Source organism: Mesoplodon bidens (genome assembly GCF_964165515.1).
Source record: "Mesoplodon bidens genome assembly, chromosome: 11".
Lineage (NCBI taxonomy): Eukaryota > Metazoa > Chordata > Mammalia > Artiodactyla > Ziphiidae > Mesoplodon > Mesoplodon bidens.
In genome coordinates this window covers 56,031,691-56,055,290 of record NC_138167.1, presented here as the reverse complement: position 1 = coordinate 56,055,290, position 23,600 = coordinate 56,031,691, and the positions used below count along the sequence as shown (strand labels likewise).

At 37.9% G+C, this 23,600-nt stretch overlaps 1 protein-coding gene across 2 annotated transcripts in view; it reads right to left on the bottom strand.

The window, feature by feature from the left end:
• Positions 1–23,600, bottom strand: part of SLC2A13 (solute carrier family 2 member 13) — a 470,241-nt gene that overhangs the window by 241,649 nt on the left and 204,992 nt on the right. The window lies entirely within an intron of this gene.

Below are 23,600 nucleotides of genomic sequence, written 5' to 3'. Positions count from 1 at the left end.
TAAAAAAGAAAGAAAAAGAAGGACATGTCTATTATTTTTAGCTCCCAGAGAAATTATTCCCATTAGGATAAATTTCCCCAAATCTCTGTGAAATCAACATGACTGGGCATTTAAAAATAGAACATATGTACTTTTATAGAAACCTGGGCACAATATATTTTTGAAAACAGTACATATTTGAGTTAAAACTATAAAATCAACAAGAGAGAATTCAAGTTAAAGCAATTTATGGATACTAGAAAGATCTACATAACTGTAAGTGTCACCAATTATTCTTCCTTAAACCCCTATGAGCTGTATTAACCACTCTTTGTTCTTCTGCTTCCTGGGCAATTAATTACTATTTAAAATCCATTCAATGTGGGACTACTTACAAAGTCACTGGAAAAATTGCTTTAATCAACTGAAAGAATGGCATTCATTAAAAACAATGAAACAAGTAACAGGATTCATTACAACTTATTTGGCTAAAGTAACAATATTCATTCCAATATATTTAATTCAAGTTAAGGAATTTGGGGTGATATCAGACTTGGTTACGACTGCAATGGATATTATTAATAAAAATTACCCAAAAGGTAAAAAAATGATGAAATTTAATGTCTATTTTATATAGGTATATATATATGATATTTCTAGATATTTTTAATAGTTCCCTAAGAGGTATTCAATGATCATTTCAAAATACAAATGGGCTTGCAAAATGGTGCAGATCCCTTGGTCCCTATATCAGAACTCTAGACCAATTCTGAAAAGCTGTAGATCTGAACCACTGAGGCCTGAAGTAAGATGACTAACCAATTGATGCCTGCTGTCTGGGCATAATTACCTAAAGTGCCCCTTCTATTCTCAGAAGTGCTTGTTATGCCTTCACCTTAGCATTAAGAGGCATTCTATATAGTGTCCTTATGGGACCAGAGTTGACTCCTAGGACCTATGGTATAGCCTGGGATCACTGGGATATTAACTGCTTCATTAGCAGCATTTTTCCTGGAGGCAATTTTCATTAGTGAACCCTAAACCAAGTCAAGTAAATTAAATTCTGAGGAAATTTCACCATTTCAGAATCTTTTGGAAATCTTATATTCCAGTTCACAGAAATGGGATATGGAATAGAACGTGCTATTGTCTCAACAATAAAAGTTAATACGGGATGTTAAGCCAGGGGATTAATGAGAACTGAACATTACTGGGGTGAGGATATTCATCTCTACACAGGTATGATTACAATCACAAGAAGACTTGATTTACTGCAAACAATTTTGTCTCTAAATGCTAAGACTGGACACACCCATTTAGAAAGCAGGTTGAGAGTATTATAAATGTCAAAATGTTTTAGATTCAAGTAAAGTGGTATTAAAACCTAGTATATCAGAAAGGTTATATGAAATAGGTAGACTTTGTGATAATATTGAAATATATCTGGATCAGTTCTCTAAAAGATAAGCAGACTCATCTGCAAATTTAGGTATCTATGAATGAGCCACAAAATAAGAAACGTGCACAGCATCATATAAACATCTACCTATTTCCAAAATCAAAAAATTAAAATAAAAGATTATAATTTACCTTATATACCATGGAAAAATTTAAAAATGACATCTATGATGTTGTAAAAAAACAAAACAAAACAAAACAAAAAATACCCAAACCCTTTTTCAGCTTTTAAGAAACTCCACAGGTGAAAAACTGGACTTCTGCAAGAAATCTATCATAGTATTTGGATAGCTGTATCTACTTTCACTGTTAAACTGTTCCATGGTTTGACAGACAGATTAGGTAATACTGATTTTGGAGGGCAGAAAAACAAAGAGAAAATTATGACAAATTTGGATTAAAGTTTGACTTGCCAAAATATCAAGAGATAAATTATCACATAAACATCACATATTTATTTCCTAGTTTAAAAAAAATCTGGGCTTTGAAAAAAGGAGCTGGAGGAATCAGGTTCCCTGACTTCAGACTATACTACAAAGCTACAGTAGTCAAAACAGTATGGAACTGGCATAAAAACTGAAATACAGATCAGTGGAACAGGATAGAAAGTCCAGAGAAAAACCCAAGCACCTATGGCCACCTAGTCTATGACAAAGGAGGCAAGAATATACAATGGAGGAAAGACAAGTCTTTTCAATAAGTGGTGCTGGGAAAACTGGACAGCTACCTGTAACAGAATGAAATTAGAACACTCCCTAACACCATACACAAAATAAAGTCAAAATGGATTAAAGACCTAAATGTAATGCCAGATATTATAAAACTCTTAGAGGAAAACATAGGCAGAACACTCTTTGACATAAATTGCAGCAAGATCTTTTTTTATCCACCTTCTAGAGTAATAAAAATAAAAATAACAAATGGGACCTGATTAAACTTAAAAGCTTTTGCACAGCAAAGGAAACCATAAACAAAATGAAAATGCAACCCAGATAATGAGAGAAGATATTTGCAAAAGAAGCAGCTTACAAGGGATTAATCTCCAAAATATACAAATAGCTCATGCAGCTCAATATCAAAAACCCCCCAAACAACTCATCAAAAAGTGGGCGGAAGATCTAAATAGACATTTCTCCAAAGAAGACATACAGAGAGCCAAAAAGTGCATGAAAAGATGCTCAACATCACTAATTATTAGAGAAATGCAAATCAAAACTACAATGAGGTATCACCTCACGCCGGTCAGAATGGCCAACATCAAAAAATCTACAAACAATAAATGCTGGAGAGGGTGTGGAGAAAAGGGAGCCCTCCTGTGCTGTTGGTGGCAATGTAAATTGGTACAACCATTATGGAGAACAGTACAGAGGTCCCTTAAAAAACTAAAAATAGAGCTAGCATATGATCCTGCAATCCCACTCCTGAGCATATATCTGGAGAAAACCATAATTTGAAACCATATATGCACCCAATGTTAACTGCAGCACTATTTACAATAGCCAGGACATGGAAGCAACCTAAATGTTCATCGACAGAGGAATGGATAAAGAAGATGTGGTACATATATACAATGGAATATTACCCATAAAACAGAATGAAATAATGTCATTTGCAGCAACATGGATGGACCTAGAGATTGTCATACTGAGTGAAGTAAGTCAGACAGAGAAACACAAATATCTTATGATATCACTTATATGTGCAATCTAAAAGAAAATGGCACAAATGCACTTATTTACAAAACAGAAATATAGTCTCAGATGTAGAAAAAAAACTTATAGTTACCAGGGGGGAAAGCAGTGGAGGAGGGGAGGGATATACTGGGAGATTGGGATTGACATATACACACTACTATATATAAAATAGATGACTAAGAAGGACCTACTGAATAGTATAGGGAACTCTTCTCAATACTCTGTAATGACCCATATGGGAAAAGATGGATATATGTATATGTGTAACTGATTCACTTTGCTGTACAGCAGAAACTAACACAATATTTTAAATCAACTATACTCCAATAAAATTTTTTTTAAAAAACATGGTTACATCTAAAAAAAAGTCTAGGTTTTGGACTTTCTTTTGGATTTCCTGTAAAAATAAACAATGGTTGTTCCTTTATAAGACTGGATTTATCTTTTTTAAAGATAAATTTTGGTCACAGCAGCTGTATATCTGATTATGCATGAACAAAAGTAAAAAATTTCCTTTTATTAAAATCATAAACTTAGCTTTATTAGGCAGTAAAACTAACTTAACAAATGCAAACTATTAATCTTTATATCACAGAAGCTATGAGGCAAAGACAAATTCAAATACATGAATTGGTTGAATGTTCGTAAGTGAAAATTTAAAATGTCATTCTCTAATTACACTTCTTTTGATTTTTGTAATTAAAAACATTTTTATGTATACAACCATTTCACACCTTAGTTTTAACAAAACATCTGTGTCTTTGAAATACAGAAATTCCCACACAATAAAAACTAAAACCTCTAGATAACAAAAGTAGAATGGAAATGCAGAACTCAAAATATAACACATAATAAAATAATAGAGGCAAAAATCGCAAATGGGTTCATCTTTCCCCTCATTCTGGACACCTCATACTAAGTAACTTTCACAACAGTTGTCCAGGTGTGGCAGGTGCTCTGGTGGCTCTGGTGGCAGGGCTGAAAAGGACAGTGCAACTAGTGCAACCACTCCTGTGTGCAACAAGTGCAACCACTCCTGTGGACAGGATGTCTGTGAGGAAGATGAGTCTACAAAAGTTTCTCCAGGTATGATTAAAAATGTACTAGAACACACTTTGTATAAAAGTCCAGCTCTTGACTTCCACCTCCAGCCAAGATGGAGTAACAGTTATCAGATTTACCTCCAACATGAAACAACTAAAAAGTCAGGCAAAAATGCATGAAACAGTATTTCTCATGATAATGGGACAAAGAATAGTGACCCCTGATATTCAGGAAGCAAATGAGATGAACCCTCAAAATGTCCCAGCCTAAGCCTGGAAAAAAGTATCCAGGCTATAGCACAGGGAGGGGAAAGCAGGCAGACGCTGGTGGTCTCCTTAAGTTGAAAAGATGCAGCTCAGGATCCAGGTGGCTAGAGTTCACAGGGCAGCATGCTGGAGAGGAGAGAGACTCACGGAGAGGACACTGGAGATCTGCAGGGCTCCTTGACTTTTCAGTTGAATACTGATCAGTGGATGTGTGTGAGGAAACTACCCAGTCAGGGGAAAGAGCCACAGGAAAGGATGAAAGAAATGAACCCCAGGAATTTACACAGGACTGAGAGTGAAAAACCTAGAGCGTAAGGAAGAATATTCAGAAGGGTTTTTACCTAAGTAATGGTATAAATTTAGTCCTGGATTAAACATTGCTTGGGCACCATCTAAACAGTTTAAATGAAAGACTCAAATGCTTCCAAGTAACTGAATAGCATCCCACAACTAAGTTCAACAGTAAGATAAAATTTATAATGTCTGGCATACCATATAAAATTACAAGGCATGCAAAAAGGCAGGCAAATACAACTTGTAATGATAAAGGGATTAATTCAGCAAGAGGATATAACAATCCTAAATGTCTATGCACCTAATAAAAGCTTCAAAATATATGAAACAAAAAACACAAGTGCAAGGGAAACTAGAAAAACTCTCAATTATACTTGGATATTTCATCACCTCTTTCTGAGTAATAGTAAAAGTAGGCTGATAATCAGCAAAGATACAGAAGACATCAACAGCACTATCAACAAACTTGACCTGACATTTAGACAATACCCTACAGACCAAACGTTCTTTCCAAGAGTAAATGCATGGTAAATGTCTTGGAACATTTACTGAGATAGATTATATTATATGCTGAGCTCTAAATCCAGTCTCAATTAATTTAAAAGGATTCAAGTCATACAAAGAATGTTCTTTGATCATAATAAAATTAATATACAAATCAATAAACTGAAAGATAACTGGAAAATTCCCTCCAGATCAGAAACTGAATAACATATTTCCATGGATCAAAGAAGGAACGGGAAATGAGAAAGTATTCTGAACTGAAAGAATATGAAAATTCATCATATGAAAATTTGTGGAATGGAGCTAAAGTATAACAGAGGAAAATTTATAGCAATGACCTTGACTTCCACCTTACAAAACCAGAAGAAGAGTGACAAAGGAAACCTCAAAAAAGCACCAGATAAAAAAATAATAAAGATCAGAATGGAAATCCACTAAATAGATAAGGAGACAATTGAGAAAAAAAATTAATGAAACCAAAATCTGGTTCTTTGAAAATATCAATAAAATTGATAAACTTTGAGCAAGACTATGGAAGGCTGAATAATGGCCCCTGAAAAGATACATACCTGCTAATCCCTGGAACTTGTTAATGTTACCTTAGATGTCAAAAAAAAAAAAAAAAAAAAAAACCTGTGCAGATGTGATTAAGTTAAGGATTTTTGATGTGGGAAGATTATCCTGGATTATCTGGGTTGGCCCTAAATGCAATCACATGTATCCCTATAAGAGGGAGGCAGAGGGAGATTCAGGACAGAATGGGAGAAGGCAATGTGACCATGAATGCAGATACTGAATTGATTTCCCATAAGCCAAGGAATAATGGACGAGGGAGGGAGGGAGGGAGAAAGGGAGAGAGGGAAGGAGGGAAGGAGGAGGGGGGGAGAGGGGGAGGGAGAGATCTGTTTTCTTCTTCATGAGAGAGGGTTCCACTCTCATGACCTCATCTAAACCAATTATCTCCCAAAAGCTCCATCTCCAAACACCATCACTTTGGGCATTAGGGCTTCAACATATGAATTTTGGGGAGACACAAACATTCAGTCCATAACACTAAGAGTATTAGGCACCTGTTCAAATCTCAATGAATTTTCTAATATTTTGATACCTCTTAATGGCTTATGAACCATTTTTCATCATCATAAGAGTTCTACCAAGTAAGAAAGAACAGGTAATATTATTGAGGAAAGAAGTACATAGAGATCAGGTAACTTTCCAAAGGTCACAAACTATTAAGTATGTAGAGCTAGGACTTGAGCTAACTTCTGTTCATGACATAAATGACAAGAAATTTTATATGTATACTTAAGTGAGCTGATTGTCCTTAGCATAAAAAGAAAATCAACAATTATGAATAGTATGAGTAACAATACACAAAACTAAAGCACTTTCAAGCTACAGGAATACACATTCTCTGTGTTCATCATGACTCAATCCCTCAATCTCTTTTTTTTCTCTTATCTTTTTTATGGTCTCACTTGACACTATCACCAGTCTTTATTCTCGAGTTATCTATCTCAAATAATTCATTTCAATCTGTTCTTTTCTCCAATCCTATATCCAGGGAGTTGAACATTGTTTACAAATAGTTAGGAAAATAGACCTGGTTTCATGGCAAATTAAGGGTTTCTGTGAGTCAGGCCCTCCATGCTACCTGAGGAGCACCATTCATCTTGAGTTGGCTCTCAATTACATTCTCAACATCCATTTCAAACACTCCTCCTTCTTCCTCCTCCTTGGACTTCCACTGTTCTCTGCAGCCTCTCAGACCAAGTATTCCCTAGTTCACTTAGCATACTTGAAGCACCGACCATCAGCCTACTCTTTGCTAGGTACAGAAACATGAAGAGGCCCTGCCCTGCAAGAGCTCATAATATCAGAGTGGGGAGGGAATCATGCACAGAAACAAAACGAGTTGCACCACAAGAGTCTAAGGGCTCTGACAGAGGCACATGTAAAGTATTATCAGACTGAGGAATAGGGAAGAACCCAGAAAGGGTGTGCCAGCTTAAGGTCATATGAAAGAGAAGTCGTCATTTCTCACCCCAAACCCTATGGTACCTAATTTCACATTAAGTCAGGATTAAAAAAATGTGGCATTTGGCTATTCATTCCCTCTTCCTAATTTCCATATCCAATGAGTTGTCAAATTCTAATGAAAATTAATGTATATATACCTGACTTCTTTCCACAAAATGTCAGAAAAACTTCTCTTGCTTTTGCGTCCGTGCCCTCCCCAGCTCTCTACCGCCCTGCTGGGCTCTCATCTGGGGGCTCTCATCTGTGTCCTTGGTGAGACATGGCAGTGGACGATACTTGCGCAGGCCGCCATTGAAATTCCAGCTCCCCTGCTCAGCTGCCATGAGGTTTTGTGCATGTTATTCAATCTTGCTAATATGAAGATTAGAGATAGTAAACTTCCAGGCATACACTATGTGTAATGGTTAATTTGTGTGTCAGCTTTACTGGGTTACAGGGTGCCCAGATATTTGATTAAACATTACTTCTGGATATGTCTATGAGGGTATCTGGATAAGATTAACATTTGAATTGGTAGACTGAGTAAAGCAGATTGCCCTCCCCAATGTGGATGGGCCTCATCCAATCCATGAGGACCTAAAATACAACAAAAAGAGGAAGAAGGGAAGGTCTGTTCTCTCAGCCTGCCTATTATAGAGCTGGGACATTGGTTTTCTCCTGCCCTCTGACTGGGACTTTCACCACCAGCTCTCCTGGGTCTCCAGCTTGCCAAGGGCAGAGTAGACTGTCTTCTCATCCTCCATTATCATGTGAGCCCATTCCCCATAATAAATAAATCTCATAGGAGATATACATATATATATATATATAAAATATACATATACATATTAGATATAAATATAGATATAGATACAGATATAGATATAGACATAGATGTCCTATTGGTTCTATTTCTTTGGAAAACCCTGACTAATACTAACTCACACGTTACATATTCAATAACAATGCCTTGTTTGTGTATGGTCTCCACATCTCCCGTCTCTACTGAATCAATCTAGCCTCTCCACATTGCTTCCATCCTGTCTACTAAAGCATAACACTGATCACTTTCTTCACTGACCTGCTCAAAACTTTTGATAAAGACCCATCAGGGTCTACTTCATGAACGGCACACTCCTGCCTTTCAAGACTTATCTCACACTACTTCTTCTCTAACACACGTGGCTTCAACAATCTTTGGGTAGCCTGTTTTACACAGAGAAGCCTCATATTTTTACATTTCTGTCTCGTAAAATGTTCCTGTCCTATGAGGTCGCCCCTGTTCCCAAAAGAAGACATTCTCTCATCAGAATGATGGTGTCAGTTTCATACTTCTCTTATGTTCTCACTGATGGCTAATCTGTTTTACAGGTTATGTAGCTGATGTCTCTTCCATACTGGATTACGATCTTTATACTGGATTATGTGGGGTGAATGGCCCAGGTTTTATCTCTGTTTTATCATTTTGCTTCCCATTGTACTTAGCTTAGGGTCATGCAAATAGAAAAGATTCAATAAATATCTGTTTAATGAACATGAAGAAGAAAAGAAGGAGGAAAGGGAAGAAGGAAGAAAGAAAAACTGGAGCAAATAATGGTTATTGAGATCAAGAATGAAGCAATCTGAATACACTGCAAGTTGCTAAACAATGTTGTGATTAATTATAAACTACCATAAGATCTTGAGCACAGCCATGCTGTTTTCCTCTTCAATATGCAGCAGATGATGTTTGTGATTACAAGCTGGTGCTTGGCACATGTACTGTTCAGAAGAATGGACTGCTGCTACTGATAAATTCAACCCCATGTGGTTCAATCATTCCTTCACAGTCTGGCATTTATGCCAATACATTCTGAAATCCTTCTAAAGAATCAATTTGCCAAGATGTTGTGTTGGGCTGATTATCTACAGCTGCCTGTTTGTGAGCTGATCATGGTACAGTATGCACTGACTCAGTAATCTAGTCATTATTATTCGAGGTTGCTAAAGTAAAGACTGTTTTCTGTGATAGGGCTTAATGCCACTAAAATGCTGTTTTTCAAGAACTTACTCTTGTTACTACCAAGAATTCTTTTTAAATTCTAAAAATATTCCCTTCATCAAAGGTATCTATATATAAAAAAAAAGCCATCATAAAATATATCCCCTAGCTAAGCAATTCTCAAATGAGAGATCTCTGAACTTCATAACAGCCATGGGAGTGTGGTGTGTTGCTGAGGGGAAGAATGTTAAGAATTACTACTTTGGAATACCTTTCTTGAGCAAAGTGAAGTATCTTTTTTTTTTTTTAAATAAATGAGTAATTCTTAGTAAATAAATGAATAGTCCTTAAACAATTATATTCTTAACATTAATACTGTCTTTAGCAAAGCAATTTTTAAACGAAAGGACACATACTTTTAACCTGATGGTATTCTGAGAGTATTTTCATAACTAGTTGTCATTCTTAGTGATATAAAACTTCTCACTTACCTAACTTTTCAATAGATATTAAACACTAAGACATAAGACAGTGTATGACTTGCATCTGCTAAAGGCTATACAACCATAAGCAATGTTGAACAGTATAAAGAGTAAGAATCTCCAAAACAGGGAAACCCAGAGTCAAATCCAGCTCAGCTATGTAGAAGCTGTGTGACCTTGGGTGGGTTCCATACCCTTTCTGAGCCTGGCATGACTCATATGAGATAACATCCACTTCACAATTGTATTTTGATAATTAAAGGTGGTAATACATGTGAAGTATATTGCATTAAAACTCAAATAATGATGCTATGATTTCATCTATCAGCTCTGTAGAATTTCTCCATGGTTGAATACAATTTGAAAGTTTGGAATAAAAAACAACTGTCAATAAATTACATAGGGTTTCCTTCTATGTAAACAAAGAGATTTCATTCTTAAGGTCCCATAAAATAATTCAAAAAGCTTCATTAACATAAAAATAGATTAATTCTATACTTATAATTTCTATATCTTTTATAATTAACAGAACACTCTTACACAGATGACTGATAAACACAAGGTGATAAATCAATAGGAATTATACTTCAGGCTCCTGTAATAAATGGCAGTTCTATCAAATTCATTTATATATACTGCCAAACTATTCATACAAATACAGATAAATTAGATCTTATTCCCCTGACTTCATTTTAGATCACATGTAGCTTTCCTAGAATCTAAGTATTTCTACATTACTATCAGTTAAACATTTTAAGATATATGAACTATGTTTCTAAACATTAATCATTTGCGTGGTTAAAAAAGTATTTATTTATATGGATATTTGAATTCTATATGTATATTTGAACATATTCTATTAACATGACTTTTTTTTAGATTCAAGCGTTCAACAAATAAGTACTATTGAGAATAAAGATGAAAATCTAACCATGATTCATGTATTGCATACTGTTCTTTCTTGCTATATTTAGCTTTACATGTGATAGTTACCATGAATAAAGATACCAAAAAGATACAAACCAGGACGAATTAAAGGGCCCGTGATCTTACAGTGGGGCAGAATATCTAAAATCACGTTTGTTCCACCAGATTCTGGAAGCATGACTGATGCAAACATATGTGGTACCTTGAAATATAACATCTTAAATGAAAGAGACTGTGTTTTCTGTCAGAATGATTCTTGGAAAACCATATTTATTTCAAAAATATCCAGGAATGAGAAACAAAACAGAACCAAAACAAATGTATAAGACTATATGAAAAAAGATAAAGAAAAATAAAAATAATTGTCTCCTACCTGTGAAAAAAATATGTGAGAGTTATTAAATATAGAGTAAGAAATAAAGATGTTCTGAGGTGTGGCCAAGATGGTAGAGTAGGAAGACCCTGAGCTTACCTCCTCCCATGGGCACACCAAAATCACAACTATTTACAGAGCAACTATTAAAGAGAAAGACTGGAAGACTAGAAAAAAAGATGCTCTACAACTGAAGAAATGAAGAAGAAACTACAACAAGATGGGTAAGAGGGGCAGAGATGTATAGTCAAGACCCATACCCCAGGGTGAACATCCCACAAATGGGAGGATAATTACAATTGCAGAGGTTCCCCCCAAGAAGTGAGGGGTCTGAGGTCCACATTGGGCTCCCCAGTCAGGGAGTCCTACACTCAGAAGATGAGGCTCCAGAGTGTTTCACTTTGAAGGCCAGAAGACTTTAATTTTTGGAGAGCCAGAGGCTTGTGGGAACTAAAAGACTCCACTCATAGGGTGCACACAAAATCTCACATGCTCTGGGACCCAGGGCAGAAGCAATAATTTGACAGGTGCCTGGGTCAGACCTACCTGCTGATCTTGGAGAGCATTCCAGAGAGGCAGGAGGCAACTGGAGCTCACACTGGGGACACAGACCCTGGCAGCAGCCATTTCTGGGAGCTTCTTCTACCACAAGGACACTACTGCAGGCAAGCACCATTTTGGAATCCTCCCTCAGCTTATTAGATCCAGGACATGGCACCACCTACCAGCCTGTTACCTCCTGTACTGGGATGCCTCAGGCCAAGCATCTACCCAGGAAAGGACACAGCATCTACCCACCCACCAGCAGACCTGTTGCCTTAAGACGCCCTGAGCCCTCAGCTGTCCTGGGACATGGCCTTGTCCACCAGAGGGTCCAGGACACAGCGCTGCACACCAGGCAATACACTAGGCCCGGGATCCATAGAGCCCTGCAGTTAGAGACCCCAGGATGCAGTTCAGCCCACCAGTGGGCCTATACTAGACATAGGGCCAGCTTTACCCACCAGTGGGCAGGCACCAGCCCCAGGATACCAGAGACCCAGGCCCAACCCACCAGCAGGCCACACATCAATTCTGGGACCCCCCAGGGCCCTACAGCCAGAGACGCCAGGATGTGCCTTGCCCAACAATGGGCAGGCACTAGTCCCAGGTCAAGGTCTCACTTACCAATGGGTGGGCACCAGCTGTGGATTCCCCTGGGCTCTGACCCCACCCACCAGTGGGTGAACATGAGCCCCAGGACAACCATGGACCTGCAGACTATCGGTACCCAGGTCACAGAACAGCAGGCGGGCACCAGAGCAGGGAACTTCTGAACCCCGGCCGCACCCACCAGCATTCCAACACCAACTCTGGGACACTTTGGGTCCCTCAGCAAGCCACCCTAAGATTCCTCCCCTCCCCACCAGTGGGCCAACACAAGCTTCAGGACACCCTGGCCTCTGCAGCCAGCTATGTAAGGAGCTAGCATAACCCATTAGCAGGCTGACACTAGATCTGGGACCCCTGGCACAACAACTACCATCCCAGATACCAGCACTGCTTAACAGTGGGCCAGCACGAGACCAGGCCCCACTCACCAGCAGCCAACAGCCTCCACACAAGGAAGGGCCTGGCAACCAACCAGGTCAGAAGCCAGACACACTTACCAGAACACCCACACTTCTAAGTTCGCCATGACAGGATGACCCACACAGCCCACATGGGGGGCACACATAGAGCATACAGTTCTAATGACCAGAGCAGAGTAGGCTGCTGGGACACATAGGATGTCTCCTACAAAAGGACACTTCTCCAAGGCTGGGAAACATAATCAACTTATTAAATATATAGAAATAAAAACAGGAGCTTAGGCAAAATGAGGTAACAGACAAATATGTTCCAAACAAAGGAACAAAATAAAGCCCCAGAAGAAATACTAAGTGAAGTGAAGATAAGAAATCTACCCAATAAAGAGTTTAAGGTCATGATTATAAAGATGTTCCAAGAACTCAAGAGAAGATTGGACGAACAGAGTAAGAGGTTAGAAGCTTTTAAAAGAGTTAGAAAATACAAAGGAGAACCAAAAACTGATGATGACTACAATAACTGAAATAAAAAAGACACCAGAAGGAATCAACAGTAGATTAGATGATATCAGCTACTGGAAGACAGAGTACTGTAAAGCACTGAAGCTGAACAGAAGAAGGATAAAAGAAGAAAAGAAAATGAGGACAGTTTAAGAGACCTCAGTGACAGCATCAAGTGTACTAATATTCACATTACAGGGAGAAGGAGAAAGCAAGAGAGAGGGACAGAGAATATATTTGAAGATATAATAGCTGAAAACTTCACTAACCTGAGAAAGGAAACCGATGTCCAAGTCCAGGAAGCACATACAGTCCCAAACAGAATCAGTATAAGGAAGAACACACCAAGACACATTGTAATTAAATGGAAAAAATCCAAGATAATGAGAGAATATTAAAAGCAGCAAGGGACTATCTCTATTGCTGCTGCTACTGCTGCTGCTGCCGCCACTGCCACCACTGCTACTGCTGTCGGCAGAGCTGCTGGGAGTGGGCATCTCCCATCTGGGATACCCACCGTTGCAGCATCTCCTGCACACCCTGGCCCCAAACGGACTGCTAGCCCCAGGGAACAAAAGTGGAACCCCCCCTGTCCTCTCCTGCTGCAGCCAGAGGATGACTCGAGAGGGCTGAGTGGAGAGTGTGGTCCTCGGTGGCGAGTGGGGAAGGAGACCTTCAAGATGGTGGAGGAGTAAGACGTGGAGATCACCTTCCTCCCCACAAATACATCAAAATACATCTACATGTGGAACAACTCCTACAGAACACCTACTGAACACGGCAGAAGACCTAAGACTTCCCAAAAGGCAAGAAAATTCCCACGTACCTGGGTAGGGCAAAAGAAAAAAGAAAAAAATGGAGACAAAAGAACAGGGACAGTACCTGCACCAGTGGGAGGGAGCTGTGAAGGAGGAAAGGTTTCCACACACTAGGAAGCCCCTTCACTGCCAGGGATGAGGGGTGGGTAGGGGGAAAGCTTCAGAGCCACAGAGGAGAGCACAGCAACAGGGGTGCAGAGGGCAAAGCAGAGAGATTCCCGCACAGAGGATCAGTGCCAACCAGCACTCACCAGCCTGAGAGGATTGTCTGCTCCCCGCTAGGGCGGGTGGGGGCTGGGAGCTGAGTCTCGGGCTTCGGAGGTCAGACCCCAGGGAGAGGACTGGGGTTGGCTGAGTGAACACAGCCTGAAGGGGGCTAGTGAACCACAGCTAACCAGGACAGAGTCTGGGAAAAAGTCTGAACTTGCCTCAGAGGTAAGAGACCATTGTTTTGGGGTGTGCAAGAGGAGGGGATTCCTTTCCCATCTGCCCACAGAAGGCAGAGCAAGGCCTAAACAAGCTCCAGAGATGGGTGCGAGCCACAGCTATCAGCTCAGACCCCAGAGACAGGCATGAAACAATAACACTGTTGCCACTGCCACCAGGAATCCTGTGTGCAAACACAGGTCACTACCCACACCACCCACCTTGGTGAACCTGTGCAGCTCGCCACTGACAGGGTCCCAAGATCCAGGGACAACCAACTTCCCCAGGAGAACACACAGCATGCATCAGGCTGTTGCAATGTCATGCTGGCCTCTGCCTCTGCAGACTCGCCTGCATTCCAATTATGACTATCATACCCCTCCCTCTCTCTGGCCTGAGTGAGCAAGAGAGCCCTAATCAGCCACTGCTTTAACACCCTCTTGTCTGGGCAGGGAACAGATGCCTGAGGGTGGCCTACACACAGAGGCAAGGTCAAAACCAAAGCTGAACCCCGGGAGCTGTGCGAACAAAGAAGAGAAAGGGAAATCTCTCCCAGAAGCCTCAGGAGCAGCAGATTAAATCTCCACAACCAACTTGATGAACCCTGCATCTGTGCAATACCCGAATAGACAACGAATGTTCCCAAAATTGAGGCGGTGGACTTTGGGAGTAACTGTAGACTCGGGGTTTGCTTTCTGCATCTGATTTGTTTCTGGTTTTTAGGTTTATCTTAGATTAGTTTTTAGTGCTTGTTCTCACTGGTGGATTTGTTTATTGGTTTGGTAGTTTTCTTCTTTTTTTATTTTATTATTTTTTTATATATATTAATTTTTTTTTCCTTTTTTCTCTTTTTGTGAGTGTGTATGGTACGTTTCTTTGTGTGATATTCTCTGTTTAGCTTTGCTTTTACCATTTGTCCTAGGATTATGACTGTTTGCTTTGTGGTTGTGGTGGTTTGTTTTCTTTTTATGAGTGTCTGTGTGTATGCTTCATAGTGTGATTCTGTCTGTTTAGCTTTACTTTTACCATTGGGTTTGGAGTCCTATCTGTTCATTTTGTTTGTTTTCCTTTTTTTTCTTTCTTTTCTGCTGAGGCGTGTGGCGAGCAGGGTCTTGGTACTCTGGCCAGGTGTCTGGCCTGAACCTCCAAGGTGGGAGAGCCGGGTCCAGGACGTTGGAACACCAGAGGCCTCCCAGCCCCACGTAATATCAATCAGCAAGAGCTTTCCCAGAGATCTCCATCTCAACACTAAGACCCAGCTCCACCCAATGGCCAGCAAGCTCCAGTGTTAGACGCCCCATGCCAAACAACTAGCAAGACAGGAACACAACTCCACCCATTAGCAGAGAGGCTGCCTAAAGTCATACTAAGTTAACAGATACCCCAAACACACTACCAGACGCGGCCCTCCCTACCAGAAGGACAAGATTCAGCCCGACCCACTAGAACAAAGGCAGCAGTAGCTTCCACTAGGAAGCCGACACAAGCCACTGAACCAACCTCAGCCACTGGGGGCAGACAATAAAAACAACGGAAGTTACGAACCGGCAGCCAGAGAAAATGAGACCCCAAACACAGTAAGTTCAACAGACTGAGAAGACACAGAAATATGCAGCACGTGAAGAGCAAGGTAAAAACCTACCAGACCAAACAAATGAAGAGGAAATAGGCGGTCTACCTGAAAAAGAATTCAGAGTAATGATAGTAAAGATGATCCAAAATCTTGGTAATAGGATGGAGAAAATACAAGAAACATTTAACAAGGACCTAGAAGAAAAAAAAAAAGCAAACAAACAACGATGAACAGCACAATAAATGAAATTTAAAATTCTCTAGAAGGAATCAAGATCAAAATAACTGAGGGAGAAGAGTGGATAAGTGACCTGGAATATAAAATACTGGAAATAACTGCCACAGAGCAGAATAAAGAAAAAAGAATGGAAAGAATTCAGAACAGTCTCAGGGACCTCTGAGACATTAAATGCACCAACATTCGAATAAGAGGGGTTGCAGAATAAGAAGAGAAAAAGAAAATGTCTGAGAAAATATATGAAGAGATTACAGTTGAAAACTTCCCTAACATGGAAAGGAAAATAGTCAGTCAAGTCCAGGAAGTGCAGAGTCCCATAGAGAATAAATCCAAGGAGAAAAATGCCAAGACACATATTAATCAAACTATCAAAAATTAAATACAAAGAAAAAAATATTAAAAGCAGAAAGGGAAAAGCAACAAATTACATACAACAGAATCCCCAAAAGGTTAACAGCTGATCTTTCAGCAGAAAAACTGCAAACTAGAAGGGAGTGGCAGGACATATTTAAAATAATGGAAGGGAAAAATTACAACCAAGATTACTCTACCCAGCAAGGAACTCATTCAGATTCGATAGAGAAATTAAAATCTTTACAGACAAGCAAAAGTTAAAAAGAATTCAGCACCACCAAACCAGCATTACAACAAATGCTAAAGGAACTTCTCTAGCCAGGAAACACAAGAGAAGGAAAACACCTACAATAACAAACCCAAAACAATTCAGAAAATGGTAATAGGAACATACATATCAGTAACTACCTGAAATGTAAATGGATTACATGCTCCAACCAAAAGACACAGACTTGTTGAATGGATACAAAAATAAGACTTGTATATATGCTGTCTACAAGAGATCCACTTCAGACCAAGGGACACATACAGAATGAAAGTGAGGGGATGGAAAAGATATTCCATGCACATGGAAATCAAAAGAAAGAAGGAGTAGCAATTCTCGTATCAGACAAAATAGATTACGATAAAGACTATTACAAAACACAAAGAAAGACATTACAAAATGATCAAGGGATCAATCCAAGAAGAAGATATAACAATTGTAAATATTTATGCACCCAACATAGGAGCACCTCAACACATAAGGCAAATGCTAACAGCCATGAAAGGGGAAATCGACAGTAACACAATAATAGTAGGGGACTTTAAAACCCCACTTTCACCGATGGACAGATCATCCAAAATGAAAATAAATAGAGAAACACAAGCTTTAAATGACACATTAAAGCAGATGGACTAACTGATATTTATTGGATATTCCATCCAAAAACAACAGAATACACTTTCTTCTCAAGGGCTCATGGAACATTCTCCAGGATAGATCATATCTTGGGTCACAAATCAAGCCTTGATAAATTTAATAAAATTGAAACGGTATCAAGTATCTTTTCCGACCACAATGCTATGAAATGATATATCAATTAAAGGAAAAAAACTGTAAAAAATACAAACACATGGGGGCTAAACAATACACTACTAAATGACCAAGAGATCACTGAAGAAATCAAAGAGGAAATCAAAAAATACCTAGAAAATAATGACAATGAAAACATGATGACACAAAACCTATGGGATGCAGCCAAAGGAATTCTAACAGGGAAATTTATAGCAATACAATCCTACCACAATAAACAAGAAACAACTCAAATAAACAACCTAAACTTGCACCTAAAGCAATTAGAGGAAAATAACAAAGAAAACCCAAAGTTAGCAGAAGTAAAGAAATCATAAAGATCAGATCAGAAATAAATGAAAAAGAAACCAAAGAAACAATAGCAAAGAACAATAAAACTAAAAGCTGGTTCTTTGACAAAATAAACAAAATTGATAAACCACTAGCCAGACTAATTAACAAAAAAAGGGAGAAGATTCAAATGAGCAGAATTAGAAAGGAAAAAGAAGAAGGAATAGCTGACCCTGAAGAAATACAAAGAATCATGAGGGATTACTACAAGCAACTATATGCCAATAAAATGGACAACCTGGAAGAAATGGAGAAATTCTTAGGAGAGCACAAACTTCAGAGACTAAACCAGGAAGAAAGAGAAAATATGAACAGCCCAATCACAAGCACTGAAATTGAAACCGTGATTAAAAATCTTCCAACAAACCAAAGCCCAGGACAAGATGCCTTCACAAGTGAATTCTATCAAACATTTAGAGAACAGCTAACACCTATCCTTCTGAAACTCTTCCAAAATATAGTGGAGGGAGGAACACTACCAAACTCATTCTACGAGGCCACCATCACCCTGATACCAAAACCAGACAAGGATGTCACAGAAAAAGAAAACTACAGAACAATATCACTGATGAACATAGATGCAAAAATCCTCAACAAAATACTAGCAAACAGAATCCAACAGCACATTAAAAGGATCATACACCATGATCAAGTGGGGTTTATCCATGGAAAGCAAGGATTCTTCAGTATATGCAAATCAATCAATGGAATTCACCATATTAACATACTGAAGGAGAAAAACCATATGATAATCTCAATAGATGCAGAAAAATTTTTCGACAAAATTCAACACCCATTTATGATAAAAACTCTCCAGAAATGGGCATAGAGGGAACCTACCTCAACATAATAAAGGCCATGTACGACAAACCCACAGCCAAAATCATTTTCAATGGTGAAAAACTGAAACCATTTCCTCTAAGATCAGGAACAAGAAAAGGTTGTCCACTCTCACCATTATTACTCAACATAGTTCTGGATGTTTTAGCCATGGTAATCAGAGAAGAAAATGAAATAAAATGAATCCAAATTGGAATAGAAGTAAAACTGTTAGTGTTTGCAAATGACATGATACTATACATAGAGAATCTTAAAAATGCTATGAGAAAATTCCTGGAGCTAATCAATGAATTTGGTAAAGTACCGGGATAAAAAATTAATGCACAGAAATCTCTTGCTATCCTATATACTGACAAAAAATCTGAAAGAAAGATTAAGGAAACACTCCCATTTATCACTGTAACAAAAAGAATAAAATATCTAGGAATAAACCTACTTAAGGAGACCAAAGACCTGAATGCAGAAAACTGTAAGACACTGACGTAAGAAATTAAAGACAATACAAACAGAGAGATACAGCATGTCCTTGGTTAGAAGAATAAACACTGTGAAAATGACTATACTATGCAAAGCAATGTACCGATTCAATGCAATCCCTATCAACCATCAATGGCATTTTTCACAGAACCAGAACAAAAAAAATTTAAATTTGTATGGAAATACAAAAGACCACGAATAGCCAAAGCAGTCTTGAGAAAGAAAAACGGAGCTGGAGGAATCAGGCTCCCTGACTTCAGACTATACTACAAAGCTACCGTAATCAAGACAGTATGGTACTGGCACAAAAACAGAAATAAAGATCAATGGAAAAGGATAGAAAGCCCCGAGATAAACCCACAGTCATAGGGTCATCTTATCTTTGACAAAGGAGGCAAGAATATACAATGGAGAATAGACAGCCTCTTCAATAAGTGGTGCTAGGAAAACTGGACAGCTGCATGTAAAAGAATGAAATTAGAACACTCCTTCGCACCATACACAAAAATAAACTCAAAATGGATTAAAGACCTAAATGTAAGGCCAGACACTATAAAACTTTTGGAGGAAAACACAAGCAGAACACTCTATGACATACACCACAGCAAGATCCTTTTTGACCCACCTCCTAGAGAAATGGAAATAAAAACAAAAATAAACAAATGGGACCTAATGAAACTTAAAAGCTTTTGCACAACAAAGGAAAACATAACAAGATGAAAAGACAGGGCTTCCCTGGTGGCGCAGTGGTTGAGAGTCTGCCTGCTAATGTAGGGGACATGGGTTCGTGCCCCAGTCCGGGAAGATACCACATGCTGCAGAGCAGCTGGGCCCGTGAGCCATGGCCACTGAGCCTGCGCATCCAGAGCCTGTGCTCCGCAACGGGAGAGGCCACAACAGTGAGAGGCCGGCATATCACACACACACACACAAAAAGATGAAAAGAAAACCCTCAGAATGGGAGAAAATATTTGTAAACGACGCAACTGACAAAGGATTAATCTCCAAAATATACAGGCAGCTCATGGAGCTGAATATCAAAAAAAAAAAAAAAAGAAGCAACCCAATCCACAAATGTGTGGAAGACCTAAATAGACATTTCTCCATGGAAGACATACAGATTGCCAACAAACACATGAAAGGGCGCTCAACATTACTAATCATTAGAGAAATGCAAATCAGAACCACAATGACGTATCACCTCACACCGGTCAGAATGGCCATCATCAAAAAATCTACAAACAATAAATGCTGGAGAGGGTGTGGAGAAAAGGGAACTCTCTTGCACTGTTGGTGGGAATGTAACTTGATACAGCCACTATGGAGAACAATATGGAGGTTCCTTCAAAAACTAAAAGTAGAACTACTACATGACCCAGCAATCCCACTACTGGGCATATACCCTGAGATAACCATAATTCAAAAAGAGTCATGTACCACAATGTTCATTGCAGAACTATTTACAATTCCAGGACATGGAAGCAACCTAAGTGTCCATCGACAGGTAAATGGATAAAGAAGATGTGGCACATATATACAAGGGAATATTACTCAGCCATAAAATGAAACGAAATTGAGTTATTTGTAGTGAGGTGGATGGACCTAGGGTCTGTCATACAGAGTGAAGTAAGTCAGAAATAGAAAAACAAATACCATATACTAACACATATATATGGAATGTGAAAAAAATTGGTTCTGATGAATCTACAGGCAGGACAGGAATAAGGACAGAGATGTAGAGAAGGGACTTGAGGGCACGGGAGGGGGAAGGGTCAGCTGGGACAAAGTGAGATAGTAGCATTGACATACATATACAACCAAGTATAAAATAGATAGCTAGTGGATAGCAGCTGCATAGCACAGGGAGATCAGCTCAGTGCTTTGTGACCACCTAGAGGGGTGGGATAGGGAGGATGGGAGGGAGGCACAAGAGTGAGGGGATATGGCGATATATGTATACATATAGCTGATTCATTTTGGTATACAGCAGAAACTAACAGAACATTGTGAAGCAATTATACTCTAATAAAGATGTTAAAAAAATTATTACATGCCAAAAAATAGAATAAAATAAAATAAAAAATAAAAGCAGCATGGGAAGAGCCACAAGTTATATATAACAGAACCCCCTTAATGCTATCAGATGACTTTTCAGGAGGAACACTGCAGGCCAGAAGGGAGTGGCATGATATATTTAAAGTGATGAAAGGGAAAACTTAAAACCAAGAATACTTCATGTGGCAAGGTTTTCATTCAGATTTTATGGAGAGATAAAAGTTTTACAGAGAAGCAACAGCTAAAAGAGTTCAGCACCACAAAACCAGTTTTACAACTGATATTAAAGGGACTACTCTAAGTGAAAAAGGCCACAACTAGAAACTGCAATATTACAAAAAGAAAAATCTCTCTGGTAAAGGCAATAAACAGTTAAGTTGGTAAATCAACCACATATACGCCAGTAGGAAGTTTAAAAGACAAAAGTAGTAAAATCATCTGTATCTGCAATAAGTAGTTATATATATATTTTAATCTGCAATAAGTAGTTATATATATATTTTATATAATATATATTTATATAAATTATATAAATGTATGTAATTTATGTATTTATAAATATTTATTATTTATATTATATATATATACATATATAAAATGTTGCTGATCTATTAAGTTCAAATGCATTTTAAGAACCTTGCGTTTTTATCCCTCCACTACATTTACTGTTTTTGACATCATATTTTATATCTTTTTGGTTTGTCTATACCTTAACTACTTATTAAAAGAAACTACTGTCTCCTTTTCACTTAGAGAAGTCCCTTTAATATTTGTTGTAACACTGGTTTTGTCATGCTGAACCCTTTTAGCTGTTGCTTCTCTGTAAAACTTTTTATCCCTCCATAAAATCTTAATGAAAACCTTATCAGGTAAAGTATTCTTGGTTTTAGGTTTTCCCTTTCATCACTTTAAATATATCATCCCACTCCCTTCTGGCCTGCAGTGTTTCTCCTGAAGAGTCATCTGATACCCTTAAGGGGGTTCTGTTGTATATAACTTGTGGCTCTTCCCTTGCTGCTTTTAATATTCTCTTGTTATCTTGGGTTTACAATATATATAAATTAAGTATGTAAATATGTTTTATATTTATATATTGTATTTATCACATTTATATATAATATATTCTTAAATATTTATATCATAGTTATATAATATATATTTATATATATATTTATAGCATGTTTATAAATATATTTATATTTATTATATACAATATGAATATATTTTTGTACATATTTACATTTATAAATATATATTATATACTTTAAAAATATATATTTATATATATTACATATATGCATTTGAACTTAACAGATCAGCAAATTTATACATATATATTTTATATATATATATATATATATATATATATAGAGAGAGAGAGAGAGAGAGAGAGAGAGAGATTACTATATGCAGAGTGATTTCAGATCTAAAGATCAACACAGACTGAAAGTTAGGAGATAGAAAAAGGTATTCCATGAAAATGCAAATGAAAAGAAAGCCAGGTTATCAATACTTGTATCAGACAAAATAGACTTTAAAACAAAGACTGTAACAAGAGGCAAAGAAGGACATTACAATATGATCAAGGGATCAATCTAAGAATAAGACATAACAATTACAAATATATATTCATCCAACATAGAGGCGCCTAAATACAGAAAGCAAATATTGACAGAGATAATGGAAGAAACTGACAGTAACACAATAATAGTAGGGAACATTAACACCTTACTTACATCAATGAACAGATCGTCCAGACAGAAAAGCAATAATGAATAACTGGCCTTACATGACACATTACACCAGATGGATTTATGCGTGTGTGTGTGTGTGAAATGTGTGTAACATTCCATCCAAAACAGCATGTTACACATTCTTTTCAAAGGCAAATGAAACATTTTCCAGCAGTATATAACACATGAAAGGTAATAAAACAAGTCTCAGTAAATTAAAATAACTGGAATCATGCCAAGCATCTTTTCTTAACACAGTGATATTAGACTACAAGAAAAAATCAACTACAAGAAAAAATCAACTACAAGAAAAAAATGCAAAGAAACACAAACACGTGGAGGTTAAACAATACGCTATTAAACAAACAATGGATTACTGAAGAAATCAAAAAGTAATTTAAGGCAAATGAAAACGAAAACACAAAGATCCAAAATTTATGGGATGCAGCAAAAGCAGTTCTAAGAGAGAGAGATAATAGCTATACAAGCTTACCTCAGGAAAAAAGAAAAATCTTAAATAAATAATATAACCTTAACACCTAAAGGAACTACATAAAGAACAAACAAAATCCAAAGGTAGTAGAAGGAAAAA